Below are 17939 nucleotides of genomic sequence, written 5' to 3'. Positions count from 1 at the left end.
TTATTGCCATTTGCTCTACTTTCCTAAAGGCAACAAATACAAAGAAAAGCTTGGAAGAGAGATTAATCTTTGGCCTGAAGAATCAAAGTTTAAGTGTTTTGTAAAAGTGGTAGAACTACTGTATTTGAAAAAAAGTTGTCCTCAGCTGTATTCTTTACAGGGAAGCTGTTTCCAGGGAGCCTCCCAGTATCCTGTGACAATATATCTGAATCCCAGCTGTTTAAACTCACCAGTAAGGTCTTACCTGTTTCGTGCTTGCTGCCAGTAGCAATTCATGAGAACTCCTGTCCCACCACAAGTCCAGCATCCCCCACCTTCCTCTGAAAGTTGCTCTGACAATTGCAAGTGAGGTTTGATGTGAATAGGTGGATACTAGACCCAGCAAGAAGAGCACGTTTGTCTTTATTTTTTCGTGTCGTGCTTGAAGTTTTGAATGTGAGACATACAAGGAAAGTGCACGCATGAGAGACTGTAAATAAACTTAAGAGTCACCCAGGGATCTGTAGTAGTTAAAAGCAACTGCTATTTTTTGTCTGTTGATATGAACACAGATGAGCATTCTTTGATGAGGATTTATTACTGTTTCACTGTGGATGAAGTACAGTACAAGAATTGAAAAGTTGTCTCATTTCACCAAATTTCCCTGAGTACCTCTCTGTCCTCGTATGAAAATACTTTTTGGAACAGTGAGATCAGTACATGATGACAAATAAAGTTTCCTTCTTTCCTGAACCCAAGAGAAAATGCACATCAGGAAAGCTTTCCTAAAATGTTCTTTCTATACTGATACGGATGAAACTAGCTTTTTAAGCACAGAATCTAATTAGGTGGTGGCAGGAAATATTAATAAACTCCGGAGTGTTTTGCTGAAATGAGGAGTGGCCTAAATGTTGGTTATCATTTCCTTTTATAAGTGGGAAATAGACAGATTGCTCCTGGTGGTTATGGAGCTTGGTAGGACTACTGGGAAATATGGTTACTGGGGTTAACCTTTTGTTCTATTATCTGACATGTTGCAGAACAGAGCATTTAAACAAGAAATGAAGTTCTTGCTGTTATTTCTTTAGACTTTTAGCTTTTTATTGAGACTGTTGTCATTATTCTAAGTGCCATGAATTGTATCAGTATCTCCACCAGCTTCATCATATCCTGTGTGGAAGCTCTCCATTTTTATCTGTCAAAACTATCATTCTCCATTTTCTGTGCTTAGGGTCTCTCATTTGCTGTAAGCATTATTTGTACCTGCACAGTAAATATGATGCCAGCTCACACCAGGAGGAAAAGATGTAAATGTTACTACAAATGAAACTGCTTACTGCAGAGGAATGATACACCTTTTAAATGTTGATACCTTGGCTGGATGGCTCTTTTATGAGCATGCTCAGGAGAGAGAAGTAAAAGTTAGGTTGACAAGTGTGATGCTTGCTGGTGAAAGGAGCATCCTTTCATCCCTACCTCCTTCCTACTTTGTCCAAGAGAAGGAAGTTACCCTTCTGATGCTCTTTTTTTACTTAATTGGTTTCTGTGTGGACACAGCCGGACTGTATGTTTCTGAAATGATCTGAAAGTCAACAGTGATTTTTTTTTTTTTACTTGTCAAATTAGAACCACCAGTTTTGAGGAAGAGCTGCAGTAGGTGATGGGAGAAGAAAGAAAAAGCCAATTTGATGTGTTGATCCTTCTGGTTGCTTTCATTTGACTTTGCCTGATAGAACTTCTGAGTTTTTATCAGGTCTTTTTATATTGTTTTCTTCCTGATTGACACTCTCAGGTTATTCTAAAACCTTGGATCAAGTAAAGTAGCTAAGATGTAGTAAGCGGATTCTTTCATGTTGGAAATTCATTGTCAGATTTGCTACATAAAACAACCCCTCATTTCACAGAAGAAGTAACACCATCTCTTTCAACATCTTGTTTTAGGCTTCTCAGTGTATTTCCTAAAAGACTGATGAACAAGATAATTTGACTGACACAAACCCAGTTTTTCCTGACATCCCACGCACATAAAAAAATCTGACAGCTGCCTTCCAAATGTCTTTATGTCTCTGAAGTTCCAGTAAATGCTTCTTCTGGGCCCATCTATTCTGTGTGTTGCACCAGTGGTTGCCAAAATGCACAGAGCTGGCATACCCTGTCTGAAAGTGAGTTTTATCTTGCATGCGTGGCCATGACTGAGCTATGGAAAGTGAGCTGCACAGAAAAGTCTGTGAGTGTAAGTCAGTAAGTGTTATATGTCTGTCTGTTAATTGTTTTCCATTGGACTATGTGGTAAAATAACCAAAATACCTTAGTTTTGTGTTTCTGTAGCAATTCTGAGATTCTCTGTTGCCACTATGGGCTAAAAAGCCAAATACTGATTATGTGAGACACAATTTCACAGAAAAGTCAGTGTCATTATGAGGACAAAAGTGGCTCCTGTCACTGTCAGAAAAAACAAGTCACAATTACCTGTGAGATTCTTAGGCATTACCAAGCTCATGTGTATGTGTGTATTTTGGTTATTCACTCATTTTTTTGTCTTGCCAAAGTAGCCTATTTAATCATGGAAAGTTTTCTAAAATGTAGGATAAATAGGGACAGATAAAGTTACATAACATTGGGCTTACAGTCTAAATATAAACCAATTTCCAATCCAGTTGCTGATTTGAGAAACTGGAGTTTAGGTTTTAAATTAAAAAATTGTTAATGATTCTTACTTGCTTTTAGGTTTTTTTGGTTTGTTGTTCTTTTGGCTGTAGAGGTTTTTTTGGGGTTTTTTTGGGGTTTTTTTGTGATATCCACACCTTGTGATTTCAGCAGAGAAGGGAAAGAGAAAGTAGGAAAAAAAAAAGAAAAAGTGTATGTGCCCTCTCTAGCAATATTTTTTCCTCAGTTCAATCAAAGAATTGGAAATCTTGTGACAGAAATATGGAAAGCAAATGTTCTTGAGTGATTTACAGCTTGATATTCAAAGCAGTGAGCCATGGATAAGATTATTTTGCTCACTGTCACATGTTTAGCTGAACTGAAGTGGAATGCCATGCAAATATAAAGATGTTGATTTGCATATGCACATACTTTTTTCTGTTTTTAAGAAAACTTTTCTCCGGGAGTTCATTTCTGGTGTTATCGACTTCCTGGTAAATCATATTCTTTCCTTGCACTAAGCTAGGAAGCAATCAAGTCTCCAGTGCTCAATTTGGCAGTGTGTTTATTTTGCCTTTTTGAAAGCGCATCTTTGTATTTTTTATCTACTTCAAAAATAAATTTGTTAAAGAAAGGGTCAGGAGATGATGACTATACTTCACAAAAGAAACAGTCATGTTGAATTGCAAGAATTTATTGAGGTCAGTGCTGATGTGAAATGGATGGAGTACACTTAACAGTCTACTTGTTTTTCAGTATATTTTTTCCAGTGCTCTAATGAAATTACTGTCACTCTTTTGTGAATGTTATATGACCTCTCTATCTTTCTGTTCATCAGGACACTCTTAATCTTACTCCTTCCCTCATTTAGCACGTTTAAATGTATGTAACTAGACAATTCATCAAATTTTTTGCCCTTGACACAACCTTTTCTTGATATGCACATATACCTCCTGATCTCACTGGACATTACAAAACTGAGGAAACCAAGCTGAGGGAGGAAAAAACGGAAATAGCAGAAGTTCTTTTCCCTAGCTTTCCCCCCAAGATTGCACTTTCCCCCCCATTTTTTGGGACGTGGACATTACAGTTGAATGAAATAAACATAGAAAGTCCCCAGAACTCAAAGCTTACATTACAAAACTGACATTCTGGTATCACTTTGCTAATGGTGCACCTTCTTTCATTTGCAGCAGTCTTAGCCTTGCAGACAACTTCTCTCCCACTTCCTTCGCAGTGCCAAGGGTTGCAAGTCTCATATTAGATATTACGAAGTTTCTACACTTCTTCTCCAGCCCATATGAGTCTTTCTGTCATTTCTCCTCTGTGTCGGAATTGGCTCTGGTGTGTCTGTGAGCACTACTTGTATGCAGGCTTACACTGCTTTTCTCTCAACTCCACAGTACAGCTCTACCACTTCGGTGAACTGATGCTTCAGAACTAACTGTTCTCCAGCCAGCACAGGGACACATATTGAGGGAGAGTTTGTCTGAGAACTCCCTAGAGCATTACGAAGGTTCATAGATTTTCAGTCCCGTAGTCAGGCACTGACCTGCACTGTTCTTTTGCCATTAGTGGCGCTTGCACAGACGCGTTGGCCATTGCAAGACATGACCCTCACTTTCAGCTGCTGAGTAGACCATCCAGGGTAACCCTATTCCCCTGCTTGTGTCCTGTATTACTGCATCCCCAAAAACATCTCTCTTGGAGGTGACTATGTGGTATAAGGTATGTGAGACAAAATACATGCTGTGCTTGCTGTCACTCAGAACAGTGGTGCTATAACCATTACCTCTTCTGATATGGAGCATGGTAAATACATGGCTGCCATTGCTGGGGGATTCTGGCATTCCTGTTAATGGTGACTCCTGTGTTTGGGCTGGAATTTCATAGTTGCATAAACATAAGTGTTCTCCATGGCTCCTGACTCACATAAGGACACTTCATCCCAGCTTAGGAACAGGTTAAAGTGAAAGAATAATACCATGGAAAAGGCAGTACTGGAAAAAAGGTGTGTACAAACACATTTGCTGTAAGGTTAAAACATAATCTTCTGCAAATGAAACTTCAGTCCTTTATTACTCACTGTGGAATTTTGCCTGTTTTTCTTGGATTCTGTAATTTATTGTGTCTCATTAAACAACTTAAATCAGGAAAATTAATCCTTGAATAACCTAATGTCTGAGAGGTGAATAGATAGTGTGACCCTTATCTCATGCTGGACTTTTGTATTTAGAAGTGTCTATAGAATTTTTTGGTTCCCAGTACTGCCTTGACTCACTGTGCCTGAGAGACTGATCTTGAGACAGAGCTATAAAGACCAATCAGTCCAGTCACAAAGGGTGACACTGTGGTCTGGCCCTTTCCCAGAAAAATAGCCATTACAGTCAGTCCATGCAAAGATCAACTGCAGTGTGAATGCACAGTGGACACAGAGTTTATCAGAAGACCTGGTTTATCTGTAGGTAGCACAACTGCATAAAAAAGTGTATCCTTGGAAAAAGAAGGCCACCAAAATGACTTGTGGGTTGGATGCCTGTCTGCTGAGCTACCCCTTTGGAAAAAAGGAAAAAAAAGATTCATTTTTGACAAAAAAATGGCTTAGTGACAAAGACATCATAACATAGAACACCATGGTAAACTATTGTTCTTCAATGTTTAAAATATGCACCTTTTTTCAAAACAGAATTCATCTATCTCTTTCTGGATACTTGATTTAGTTAAAACTTCCACCATCAGAGAGCTATATTTTGAATATATATATTTTTCTAGATTGTTACTAGCTCCTGATGCATTTTTAATATACACATATACACAGTATGATCCAAAAGTGTGTCAGTAGAAGCTATATTTTCCTCCTTTAAGGAAGGAGAAAAATTTCAAACTTTTTGATACTCTTCTTGAAAAGTATTCATCAGAACTAGGCAGTGCATATGACCAGTGACTTCATCAAAGCCTTAGCTACTTTTGAGCATAATTAAATAATCCTTATCCCTTAAGACTTTTGCAATCAGAATAACTGTAACACAAACATGCCACTGAAATATGGCAGCGTAACAAACCTCACAGAGAAATGCGCTGGAGCATTTTTGTGACCTGTGCTCCCATCAGTCACTTCCATATACTGCATATACAGTCTGGAGTCCTCCCAGTGCAGGTGGCTAGATAAGCATGCCTTCTCAGAAAATGGATTTAGGAGGGAGTAAAAGTGGTGTTCATTTCTTGTATAGCAGTCAAGAGAAATGGCAGCGGCCATCCCCTTAGATGTGAGTTTGCTGGAATAGAAAAGACATGGAGTCAGAAGGAAAGCAAGTGAAGGATTGTCACTGCCTCAGAAGTTAGTCTACTTAGTGGGACGGGAAAGAAAGCAGGGCAAGTTTTGATATCCAGTGACTTCTCAGTGAAAAGATTCCCCAGTGAAACTCTTGATTAAGTTTCACTGTTTCAAAAATGTGCCCAAAGTAGTAATTCAAATTTCCCAGCTTGTAACCAAAGGTACAATAGTTTCAGTGGAACAGGTCACATGCTGGAGTTGTGTAGCATAAGCATTGCAAGACAGTTATATACTTACGTTATTATTTATTTATATTATTTTATATTATTATCTGCAAGGCAGAAGTGAGAAAAACGTTGTTCATTTAGTGGTTTTGTGCTATGACTTTTACTTTCAAAGCATTGAATGAGAAGGACACTTGTTAATGATGAAATGTTGATACATATGTTCAGTTAACAACCTGGTAAGGTGAAGCATGAAAACTTTTCTCCTTGTTTATTCTTATTAATGCATAAACCCATCAGGATGTACTGTGCCTGAGGAAGAACGCAGAGTCTGCTCTGAGGGGTTTGCAGTGCTGAGACCTGTTCCTTCAGTAGTTCATATTTGTTCATCAAATGGGGAAACACTCCCTGTATTTAGAGATATTATCTGCATTAGTCATCAGTACATGCAGTAAGTGTTGGTACAGTCAGACCATCAGTAGAAGATCTTTACTGGAGATTTTGGGGAGAGCTAGTTTCTTTACATTGGCTCTGTGAGGTGAGTGTTAACTTCCTCTGAATTCAAATTTAACAATGATAATCTCATCTCTAATAATATGTTGATCTCAGCCTCATTTTCATTTATGCTTTGTTTTTCTCTTCTGTACATCAGCCCAGTGATGACAGGACTCACAAACTGTAGAATACCACCCAAAGAATTACTGGTTATTTCTGCTGGAAAGGTCTGGACAGCAGAACATCTTCCTGTGCAGAGACCCACCAGCTATCTCTGAATGGCTTTTGCTGCAGGTCTGCAGTCTCTGGATGGCTCTTGCTCTGCCTAGCTGAATAAGGCTGCCCCTGGTCAGCTGAGAGATTTAGCTGGTACCGTCCCAGTCCTGGGTCAGTGCTCTTGCGGTATCTCTGTCCAGCCTGCACTGTGCTGTGCAGACATACTCCTGGTGATCCAGCTGTCAATGCTGATGCTGATTTAGGGACAAGGGATCAACTCTTGCATATTAAGCCCAGAGGCTCACTTCTACATTTGTGGCTCTGACTGACTTGCATGAACCTGACTGAGTTACCCATGCTCTGCCCGGAGAAACTGGTCTGATTCTATCTAGGTTGAAATGTCCTTTCTTCTTTTTAAATTGATATTGTTTGCCATGTTTCCAGGTTTGGTCACTCTTCCAGCAGGTAATTTATGCAGTTCAGAGAGACGTATTTTTTATTTTTGCTGAATCAAAATTTCCTAAGAAAACCTTTCATTTGAGGTGGAATGAAAAATTCTGTCTGACTTCAGATATTTTTCCTTTGTTTTTATAGGGTTTGAAACATTTTTCTTTTTTATTATAATTTAACTACATCCTATTACAGCATAATTTATTTCTAGAAATGTTACTTTTGGTAAGCTTCTGCCCCCCTAAAAATAATTCACTGAAATGGGATTGTTTTTCTTCATTGCTGTAATTTTGTAATACTATAGGCAAATCACTTCCATCACCTTGTTCGTCCTTATGCCAAACAAGGGTAATATCCCACAGCTGAAGAATGTGATGAGCCTTAATTCATTGATAGCTGTAGCATGTTTCAGAAATGTGTCATATTCCCAAGAATATTCTCAATTGCACAGATCTGCGGGGGAATATTCAGAGTTAACACTAAAAGACACTAAAGAAGAGCATAATTTTGTGTTGACAAAAAAGGCTAAGTGCATGGCACTGCCTGCCGATGCTTTAATTTCACAAATCCTTGTCTGGAGACCTTTCTAGTTCTAAATTTCTGAAGAATGACTAGGATTTTAGCTGACTGACTTCTATTTGACTTTAAAGGGAGATCTGCATTTTAAAACCATGCAATTTTCTGAAAAGTTCCTCATAATGTCCAGACTAGCATTATATTAAATCTGTCCGTGGCAATGGCAAATGATGTTATTAATATTCAGTTGTTGCAAGATGGATTCAAACAAGGGGAGAGTGGGGAGTGCTCTTTAGCATGGCTCTTGGTTGTTAAGAAATTAATAAACCCTCTTTGTCTCTGATTTTATAATGGACAACAACCGTTAACTGATCAACAGAAGGAATGTCAGGTGTGGAATCAATGCTGATAGAGAAATATTTCACCTGTTTACATTTATGAAGGATCACTGATAAAACCTTTGATCCCATTAAGGATATAAACTCTTCACATATAGTCGATGACAAGTCTGATGAGCTAGCTGAGCTCCACCAGCCTCACTGTGCTTAGTGAATGTTCAGCTAAAAAGGGATCAAATTGACTCATGAATTTCAAGATTCCTAGGAAATTACCATTGTGAGGTGACCCAGTTTTTTGATTAGTGTCATGAAAAGACAGGTCTCACTGAGAAATAAACGTAATAATGTCAACCATGTGCTTAAGTTCTTCTCTCCGTTATACACATTCGCCTTCAAATTGTTTTGTCATTTTAGCATAAACTGTACCACTTGCTTTCATCTGAGAAACACAAGCTTAGCATAGTTCTGTGCAGAAATCAAAGATGAGCATGGGAAAAAAGGCCCCTCTTTGCCTATTGAATCATTGATCAGACAAGCACAGGAGATATTTGCATGGATCCTTAGTAGTTAGGTCTCAGTAGCTGCCTTAGATAATTGTTGGAAGGGAAAGAAGAAAAGAGCATCAACTCAGATATTTCATCCATCTGTTTTTTCCCAACAATGGCAGACCTTCTTATAGGTTGCCCTCTGACATCTATGCTGTTCAAGCATAGAGGAATCAACCACTGATAATGGTGTTGTTACTGTTATCCCCTTGGTACTACTGAGTTTAAATCAGGAACAAGAAGTCATGAAATCGACTGCCTTTCCTTGTTAACAGATATTGAGGGGGAATTGTCTTACTGGACCAGGAGGATATTGAGGAAGAGAGGGAGAAGGAAAGCAAAGATTCAGAAGTGCCATCAAAATTGAATTGCAGTGAGACTGATTTCACACTATTATTCTCTCCTCAAAAAGCCATTTGACTGAATTTGAAAATACATGTGCAAATACTATGAACTCTAAAAGTTTTAGAAAGTTTTCATAGGGATCAGGCTATGGTCAGTCACTGTCTGTTAGTTGGAACGATAGTGTTCTCACCTTCCTATGTCACTGAGGGCTCATCAGTCCCATTCAGTTTTTGGGATGCATCCATCCCTATCTCTATTTCTTAGCCTATATCTCTGACATTTTTGCTCATCTCTTTCAGTGTTTCCAGCTCATTCAGTTCTCTTTTCTCTGTTCCTGTTTTCCTGTACAGGTGCAGGGAACTTTCTGTGCAGCAGAGGCCCACATCACAACCGAAGCATGTGAGGATAACTGCCTCTACAAGAACATGAGTTCTTTTCCCTCCTCACTGAACAAGCTTTGTGCTCCCCTCAGGACTCATGACAGTTTAGTGGAGAAGAGCTGGTGAGTATGGCCAGATAAAGCAAAGGAGATTTACCTAAGAAAGAGCTAGGTGAGAAAGTTGTCCTTGGCTTATAGGCTTATGATCCTCACAGATAGCTTGAGTACAAAAGCAGAAGCAACACAGTTTTCTGTTAAGATGTCTAAATGGTCAGATGAGTTTAAAAAAGAGGAAGGAAATCTCTCCATGTTGGGTAAGTGAAAGCAAAGGGGGAACATAGTAATGTACAATCATAGCTCTTCCTCAGTGTGGCAGCAGCATCTGTTAAAAAATGCTGGACACTTAAAACTGTCAAGGAACTCTGAAACCCAGGTTGAGCTGCAAACCTGGGCTGTATCAAAGAGATGAGGGCTTCAGTCAGCTGAGATAAAGTTTCCTACTAAGTGCTGAAGTACCAGTGGCTCTGGTTTCCTTCCCTTCTCTCTTTCCTCTGCTTTTTCTGCAGTGCTTCCCAGTTATGTTAAAAACTAATGCTTGGTTCTCTGGGGTACCTGTTGACTTTGATCGGTGTTATAAGCCCCCTGGTGATGGGCTGCAGTAGAAAAAGCAGTTGCCACTGGAGGTGAACACAAGGTGAGAAAAAAACTGAACAAAAATATGGCATTGTTCTTTTTAAACTGCAAATTCAAGTCAAAGGTGTGAACACCATAACCTTCAAATAATAAATGTGCAGACAAATCTTTCAGATGCACTCTGAGAGCTATTTTGGAAGACATAACCACAGACCTCTTGAGTTAGATGTAGTGATTGCATAGATGTAGACTACCCTGGCAAAATGTCTTTTCATAACCAAGGCAGAGGATTTCATTAAGAGTGCATTCATTAAGTTATCTTTTCTCTGCCTCTCTTAGTTAATTTGCTTTCTGAGGCTCTCCCAATGTCTCAGCTCAAAGGAGAGTATGTCAAAAAGAATTTTCAGTTCTTCCAGAAGCTCATTTCTGTCTGGTGTAAGTTGGGAGGGAAGGAACTCCAAAAGAAACAACACCCTCTTCATAATAACCATTAACCAAAGAGGCTCAGCTATTACTGGTACAAAGAATCTCAGCTGGTTAAACTGCCTACATTTCTCTCTGAAGTTAACAGTAGAATAGCCAAGTAGAATTCATTCCCCAGATGTTACAAGTGCTCTGAAATATGTTTGAAACTATCTAAATACTTTACACTTCTTATAAATTCATAACTTGATCCCAGAAGAGGATCCAGTGCGCTCACCATGGACTAATAAACATTTAGAAAAGTTAAATTACTTAGAGATATTTAAGTATCATACAAATATGTGTAAAGTGTAGACACTCTTCAGCATAAAACCCAACCTGCAAAGATCTTTGTCTATTTAATTGCATTTTGGTTCACCCATTTAATAAAGAGGATTATTTTTTAACCTCTCCAGTTCCAAACAGAACTTCAGATTCTATTACAACAGAGTGGAGGAAGAGAAATCTTAAACCAAGGGCATTTAGTCACCTGCAGAGTGAGAGAGATTGAAAAGGAAAATGGATTTACTGCCTTCCACATCAGTTTGCAGGCAATTTGTGTTTGAATTCCTCTTAAATCAATTTCTGCATAATATTAGTGGTCTGAAATGATGCAAAATGGTATTGGAACACAGCCTCCTTTTGCAGCACAGATAAATTCTCTCCTTGAGCCCTTGTTATTCTTCTAGTCATCTGTTTTCCTTTCATTTATTCTTTCATGATGTGCTGTGCCTTCTGACGAGTGAAACGTGAATAGGAAGTGGAAAGGAGCAAGCTTTGTCTCTACTACCAGTGTGCCTCATACATTTGTGAAGAAGCAGACCTGCATCATAAAACCAACCGAAAGCCACGGAGTTACCTCTCTAAAAAATGTAATGGACTGTACTGAAAGCCTAACTTTGACTGATGTGAGGTTTGGGACTTTATCCAGGTAAGAATTCATGCAGCAATGAGCACAGATAAGGCAGATGACCCAGAGTAGGGCCAAACTGTTTACCAGCAGATGTGTTTTTGAAAATCTTCCTTAACTGGTCATGGCAGCGGAAAATACCCTGCTGTTAAACGCATCTGCAATCCACTGCACTCCCAATCCACCTACAAAAATTCTGACCTTTAAAGAAATGATGGAGAAGCTGGTGATTTTTTCCATGGCATTGAAGCTCAGTCTATTTTAGGCTCCAAGGCAATTGCAGCCCTTTTTGCTCCCTATTTCACATCACTTTTAAGTCTTGTTCTGGCCACTATGAACCCTTCAGCACTTCTCCCTGCGCAACCACTCGAGTCAAGATCTGTGATTTGTGATTTGCAGATGACATGTACATTTCTTGGCTGATGGCTGTTAAAGCAGTTTGCAAACCTAAGGCAATAAAGTGCAGGGATGCAGTTGGAGCTTTCTATTGCCACACTAAATTGCCATTCTCATGCAAATGAATAACAAGCTTCTCTCAGATTGAAAATGAAGCATTGTAAATTTCTGCATTAATATTTTAAGGAAATAATTTTGTCAATTACCATTATAAACCTTCAATAGAATGTCATATTTAACTAGTCTGGGTATCAAAAACAGTGGTGCAACTTGATGTATAAGAAAAGAAAAAACAAGCAGTTTCTGCATTCATCAAATCTAGGTCCTTTAATCCCCTCAGTGTGGAAATCAATTTATTACTGAGCTGTAGAACAGAGTAACAGTATGTAAAGTGTTAACGCAATTATTTATACATTTCTGATCATCTTTCATTTAAATATTTATAAAATACATACTGGGAAGTTTATACCTTTTAGAAAACTCAGTTTCTATGTCATTTTCTTAAAACATTCACTTCTCCTAAAAGATATCTAAAAAGAAAACCTCCTGAATTTTGTTTTAAGTGACACTAAAAATGTACAAACAAAATGTAATCTTAAACAGAAAATAATATGATTACCATCAGAAGGATTACTGTGGTTTGTTGTTCAGAGAGCAGGAAACACAAAATGATTGTTTCAAACACTCGGTCCTGGCTTGCAAAAAACCAAATGTATTGAAGTGCCTCAGTCTTAATGTGCATCCTAAAGTCTACATATTGTATAAATTCCTAATCCTGTCAAAATGTAAGTCTGAAGATTAGCAGAATGTATAATAAATGATTTCATGTCATTACACATAAAAATAGTATTGCTAAATCAAGTGTGGCCCTTTATAAATGTAAAAAAGCCTAACTTAAGCAGATTTGTGCTTTATAATTCTGCAGATCGGAGGAGAAAAAAGCAAGGTCGACTAAAACAGATTCCTCATTTCTCTGATATAAATCAGTTTGTCTTCACGCACATGCAAAAAGACACTGGCATAGATTTCTTTAGCAAATAACTTAATATTTATTGAGATTTCTTGTACATTTAATTATTAATGTCAACAGTGTTACAGTATTTCTATGAGGTTGCTATTACTGACCCCGTACCTGTTGGGTTTTTTTCCCCTTCATATTATTTCTTCTACAAGCATGAAGGCATAACACTTACCAATTATTTTGTGTGACAGAGTCAAAAAGACTTATGGTCACTAGATCTCTTATTTGTCAAAATTTCAGGCCTTGACTGACTGTTGTCTACAAATATCGTTTAGTTTAGTTGTTTTATAGTTAATTCATTTGGTACATTAATGATAAACATTTACGGAACTGCCATTTCTCAGTGTATTAAAATGAATCTTGTAGAAATGTTCAGTGAAGCCAGAAGAAAATGTAAACCACGTGTACAGTTCTTTGTTCAGCAGTAGATGTAACCTAGACACAGTAATGCTACTGTTACAAGGTGTGGTGATTTGGGCTGTTAGGTAGAATATTACAGGCACATTCCTGTACAAAAGATCTTTTATTATGTTTATCCTTACCCCTTAATGAGATAAAATCACTAGAATATCAGAGAAAGGTCAAATTGCAAACCTGTTCTGTTGTATATATATTATAAATATGAAGAATGTTAGAAATAATGCATGAACACACTCCTTTTGCTGAGTTGTGACACTTTTGCATGGTTTACAATGGAAAATAAGTCAGTAATCATCTTGTTGGTGGAAAAATTGTTTTTAGACAGTCTTTTTCCTCCTGCACCTTTTAAATAAGCCAGCCAACCAGAGAACTCAGTGACTGAAGTCAGTAGACAGCTGCAAGATGCAGCACAATTGAGCTCAGTAGTAAAACTCTCACTGACTTCAATAGAGGCAAATTTCTCCCCAACATTTTCAAAGGTGCCTGGAGGGTGTGCATCACCAACTTAAGGAATTTTAAGGAAGTATTTCACACTGATTGAAAATCATATTTTTCAGATATTTCTTATCCAGACTCTGACATGTAAAAATAGCTCTTATAACAAGCACTAAAATAGGGCAGCTCCGGTTCCTTAATGACGAAAATAGCTCTGATCCACCTTTTCTGATCAACTGGCATGTTGTACCAGTTTTGCACATTCTTAAGTGTACTGATCCAGATTCTGAGGGTCTTACATGCACAGCAACCCTCCAGTCATCAAGGACAGCAGGAGCTCTGCTAGAGTCAAACCCTCAGGACTAGACATAAAATCTACTCACAGGCTCATTATTTCTTTCACTTGAAGAACTAAAAATGACCAAAAGTCATTTAGTCATATAGTCATAACTATCATTTATAGAAGGAAATTAAATGTCCTGGTACTCTAAGTCTTCAATTAAATCAGGAGCATATCTGGCATTGACTGTCTTCAACAGAGACTATTAACACATTTATTGAGCAAGACTGTCTCTGGGTCTGACACATATAGGCACTGGGAGAGGGAGTACTGAAGACTGAGTTTAAAAGCACAACACTGTAATCTGTCATTATTTTCTCTCTTTTTAAATTCACTAGTAGACTCTCAAGAGTCAGATCTCTGCCTTTGTGCAAGCCAAGGAGCTTCTTCCTAATGTTCGTTGTTTGGGGAAGGAACACATCTGCTTCTCATCTGCTGTCTGGGAACAAAGGCACCAACCAGCCCAATACCATCCCTCACACGCCCCTCTCCAAAGATCCCCAGACTCTCCATGCACAGAACAGCACTACTCCAGCAATTCAGCAGACAGAAGTTGTTGAATCCTGAACTCGTAGAAATCCATTTTCAGCCCTTCTTCCACACTGCTGGCAGTGGGTATTATATGCTATTTCTTACAGTGCAAAGGGAGGCAAAGAGTAGGGTATAGGACTGGTATGGTTGGTGTAGGTAACACAATACTACTCCATAATTTGTTATCCCAGGAATTCCTTGTGTTTCAAATTGTAGTGTGGCTGTGGGAGCTGTATGGTGCTCATGAACAGGTGCTCAGCAAGAAAAGAAAGACATGTGTTTATCAACCTATACTCTGGGTCAGCTTCAGGCAGTTCATTCTTTTTGTACCTCCAGTGAGCAAGCTGTGAGGGAGCTTAAATGACCTTATGAGAGGGATCCAGATCTTAAAATAAATATGTCACCTATGCTTTATCGGGGAAATAGGCAGGAGAATCCCCAGTGCCCCAGTTTCTGTTCCTCTAAGAACGCCAACCTCCTTGAAAAAAGATCCAATGGCATGCTGAGGTCTGTACTAAATCAGGGCACAATTTTTTCCCCCTGCTATTTCTTTGGAAAATGGCAGCCAAATCAAAATCTTATATGGGAAAGAAAGAATGTGAATAGTATTCAACGTCGGTAAGGGCAATAATCAAAAATTTTTGTTCCAATATTCTCAAAACTAAAAATTCCAGTGTTGGAGAGCATTTTTAAAACAAATTTTCAAATACAGGCTTAAAAAATACTAAACTTAAAAAAACCCAAAACAACTGAAAAAAAAAAGAAAATGCAAGAACCATTTCAGAGATAACCATTCCAGATACTCCAAACAGAAGATTTCTTGATCTGGATAAAACTCCTTGTTTATTCCTTCAGGGTTTTGTTTTTGGTGTTTTGTGGTGGTTTTTTTTTCAGAACAGAAACCAGACAATCTCTAAATACCACTGACTGTTCAAAACAAGTGCTTGCCTGCCACTTACAGTAGGACCAGTGCCCTTGACCCTATACTTACCAGCATAAGATTCAGGGCTTTAACATAAGAGTACATGTATATAATAAGCAAAGAAAACAGTTAAATCATTTAAAAGTGACAAATACTTTGGCTTTATACAGTCCAAGTGTCTTCATTAGTGACCACTGAAGCCAACAAAGATATTCCCTCTTTGGGTGAATTTTGGATATGACTATATTTTTCCTTTGTTATAGGAAATGCTACTATGTCACTAGTACCTCTGATGAGCAGAGTATAACAAGCAACAGATTCCCCAGGAAAACACTTCCTATCTGTTAGAAAAAGATGACAGTTTTCAAATAGATGATACATGATTTAGGTTTGTTGGTGAGTTATGTTCACTGGCTTTCACATTAAATCTATCACTGAATACACATTTATCATGGTAACAAGAGAGCATCACTTAATAGAGCTGCTAATATTCCCTCTCAGGATATATCATGGTAAGCATAATTTAAAAAAAAAATATCTGCAGTGCATCTTTAAGTGTGTTGTATTAATTACAATATTCATTAAATAAGGAAATGAATAGCAATCAGAGAAAGCATGATGGATGAAGAAGGAACTATAGAACTGAACAGTGATCTGGGGAATAGCTCTGATATGGTGATTGTTTTCTTCCAGCATGCTCTTTAGTGTTGCCTTTTACCCCAGAAAAGCTTTCAGATCACAGCTGCTTCTATATTGATGAGTATGGGGAAAAGAACAAACTCTAGCTGTGAATGTTCGATCAATCTTTATATAGGTAATATTGTCATTCTCCAGCTGATTTATGTAATGATTTTAGTTTGTGCCAGGAAAGCCGTAATAGAAATCCACTCCCATGCAATTAATTGTTTAAATCAAATACACATGCTTCCTGCACAGGATGTTTATGCCTAAATGTAGGAGACAAGACTATACTTCTTGAATAAACGATGCAGAAACTGGTTGAAGTTTACTTTCTGCTATCCAGGGACCATAGTTGCTTCTTGCCTTCTTCAAATGTAGTCTATTTAATCTCCTGGAGTGTAGGAAATTATGTTCAAAATCTCTGTGATCCTCTATCCATAGTAAGTTATGCAAGTAGTGACAAGTATACACCATAAATCTTGAGATTCTGTCTTTAATGTGTGGCTACAGACTGTTGATCAAGAGAGCCTGAAAGAAAAACATTATTTTCAGGTGTGAAAAACCATCACCTTTATCAAATAATTTCTCTTGCATCTCTCCCAAGGCATTGTACCCTATTTAAACTTGGGAGGTTAAATTTGTAGCATTCATTATGACTGAAAATTTAGTTCACACAATCATGATGTTCCCCTTATTAAGTGTTACTGTTAAACAATATTAAAATAAGGACAATGTGATTGGCCTTTTGAAAGGTTCACAAGGTATTTATTTTTTGTCCTGCCTCTTAATTGTGTCTGCTTTTTAAGATTCTGATATGCAAGCTAATATTGCTGCTGTATGCCTTCTTTGCCACATATTATCTGATTTATCTATGCATATCTTACAATTTACAGTTCTGCCTGGTGTGTATAATTGAAATGCTTATGGGTAATGTAAATGTCTTTTGACAGAGCTATGTCTTGAATATTTGGTTGGTAGGTTTTCTTGAACCTCATAACAAATCAGAAATAAATTCTGGCAGATAGTCTGACAGTTTTACCGTACTTAGAAAAATACATTCTGTAAGAATCTTCACCCATGCCATACTATGACTTATTAGATAGAATAAAGACAAGCTTCAGAAACTATAGCAAGAGTTACCCATACTAAAAGTGGCTGCTTCACCCACTAGTTCTCTCCCAACCCAATTCGACCCTAGTTCATCACTACCCCTTGACAAATAGTCTCCAGCCTCCAAAATAACTGTTCTTTTGTTAGTAATTTTCAGTAGCCACTGTCATGACATGTAAAGCACTGGACAGGGTATTGATCCAGCCGTGCTTGCTGCTGGCAGTGGGTTCAGAGGCCTGAAGGGTTTCTTCAGTTAAACTTTGGGGAGATTGCACATTCAATCCTGAGTGCAGGACTCTTGATGCACATAGTCAATGTGTACAATATGGAGTGCTTTCCTACTACCCATGGCCACAGAGCAAGGAGCACTTCAGGAGCTTTGGAATGTGCCAAGATTTTTGCTAGATGTAGTCAAGTTCCTGCTGCATCCATGCAGCATTGCTGACCAGCAGAACTGGCAGATACAAGAAAGTTGTTTCTGCATCTGTCCAAAATGGGTAATGGTGAATGCGTGCTCAGAAATGTTTTTCCATCCTCTTGCTAGGGGTGAGTTATCTCCATATTACCTCTTACTGTGGGATGAACCTACTTGGCCCGGTGCAGTCCTGAATTATCATCAAACATTTGTTATTAGTGCAAGATCATTTACTTGGATGAAAAATCTTTCCAAA

This window comes from Manacus vitellinus, unplaced genomic scaffold, assembly GCF_001715985.3.
Source record: "Manacus vitellinus isolate BGI_N305 unplaced genomic scaffold, ASM171598v3 scaffold_21_pilon, whole genome shotgun sequence".
NCBI classification, from domain to species: domain Eukaryota; kingdom Metazoa; phylum Chordata; class Aves; order Passeriformes; family Pipridae; genus Manacus; species Manacus vitellinus.
This window is presented reverse-complemented; position numbering follows the sequence as displayed.